The sequence below is a fragment of the Octopus bimaculoides genome, chromosome 3 (assembly GCF_001194135.2).
Source record: "Octopus bimaculoides isolate UCB-OBI-ISO-001 chromosome 3, ASM119413v2, whole genome shotgun sequence".
Lineage (NCBI taxonomy): Eukaryota > Metazoa > Mollusca > Cephalopoda > Octopoda > Octopodidae > Octopus > Octopus bimaculoides.
The window spans coordinates 25,562,542-25,564,712 of NC_068983.1; positions in this window are offsets into that span (position 1 = coordinate 25,562,542).

The following is a 2,171-nucleotide window of genomic DNA, read 5'->3' on the forward strand; positions in this document are numbered from 1 at the left end:
ATGATTAACTTCATCACAACAAAATACACGAATTTATACATATCCTCAGTTTAGTGCTGGCTTCTCGTATTCCATTTACGCAGAACCACTGAATAGCGTAACCCGTCCTTGAACGATGAAGGTTATATTGCATGTGGGACATGTTTCTCGCGTCGGTCCGCAGCGTCTGAATTTCTGGACTCTGCTTCAGAAAAGGAGATAACCACTCCGAAATGCAAGCGTCTCGCAGTCTGGATAGGGGGTGCAGTGAACTGTCTTTATGTATTTAAACCTTTCTGTCTAGAGCGAGGAATATTCTCCACAACGAAATACACTGAATATCTTTCCAGATATGCATGAGGCATATTTGAATCGGTAGCAAGTGTATATTTATGCACATCACTGTTTGCGCAGTTTAATGTACACATCATTAAATGCTACAAATTGCTTCATACATCAGAGACATAGTCTAGGCAGGTTTCTATATCACGCCTAGTGTTTCCAAGTAATCTTGAGCTTCTGATCACATCGCTTATACAACTTATAAATCAAGACGATAACTTGGCTAGGCCATGTGCTCAGAGCCTAAGTTAGTTGGGGACACTAGGCATGTTATAAAAGCCCACTTAGACCGACCATGTTTCATCTTATGAAATTATTAGTAGCTCTTACCTACGTACCATGTACATTAAACGATATTTATCTCTCACCAGGTTGAATACATTTTGGTGATACAGCAACTCACTTCTAAAGCTTAGTAAACTGGAGTAACAGAAAATAAAGTGCCTTGCTCAAAAACACAACACACGGCACATCCGGGAATCGAACTCACACTTCACGATTGTAAGCTCGACGCTCTAACCACTAAGCCAAGAGTCATCTCTATAATGTAGACAGGAGTGCTTAAAGTTAACACAGATTATAGCACTCACTTCTACTATTTGAACTAAAAAGACACAATATCAGAGTTTACAAACCTACTGGAAAAGCTTCAGTTCATTCCCATAGATATATTTCAAAGAATCAGATACCACTATTCCAAGACTGGTTCACAAATAAGCAACCCAACCCTCTTCATGTTTGACTGACAGAGATGGCATATAACTAGGTAGACATAAAATAACTGGTTATTTCAATACTTAATGACAATCCATTAGGAGAGAAACAAAGATATAATTTCAACGTGCATGATACACATAGTTATCAACCATTCAGATTGGGAACTTACAGTCGAAAACTTATAATTTTTAAGACTTACGCTATTGTCTGAAGAAGTAAGTTCACCTACCATCTCTCTCCTTCTGAACTCAATATATATATATATATATGAGGCGTGTATGCGGGTGTGTCTGTATAAGTATTAAGAAATATGTGAGCTACAATCACTACAAGAGGTATTGCATATTTCTCCATTCTTCATTCGAATCTCTCTCTCTCTCTCTCTCTCTCTCTCTCTCTGTATGTTTGGGTGTGTCTCTCTCTCTTTCTGTCTGCCTGTCTGTCTCTGTTTCTCTCTCCGTGTTTCTCTCTCCCTATCTATCTATCTATCTATCTATCTATCTATCTATCTATCTATCTATCTATCTATACAATACCATAGAGAGATTGATAGCCAGATAGACTACAAGTGGTCAGTTTACGTTTTAAGTTTACATACGTAATTTGCATATCAAATTTTACATGTAAGGAAAAATCAGTATAAATTTATACAAACATTTTTTTTTTCAATACAAAATATATGAGTGGCGAAACATATATTTATTCGGAAAAGTATACAAATAATATATAAATCTATTCATGCATATACGCAACTAATTAGTTATATATAATTAATTGATGCTGAGATAGAAATTTTCTTCTTTGCAGACATTCATTCATATTCATTGTTCAGTTATACTTTCACTCATATCCTGCAATTATTCAGCTTTCACGCAAAAGCGATAGATATATAATATATCAGATGCATGCATATATACTTTCATTCTCTTATACATATATACATGCAGATATACATAGATAAACATAAATATCTAGATGCATACATATGTATATTTATATCTATGATTACATATATATGCACAAATATTTATATATAAACATGCATGTATATACTTAGGTGTGTGGTGTGTAAATATATATATACTTATTTATATTAAAGTCAGAATTAGAATGTTATATATATATATATATAT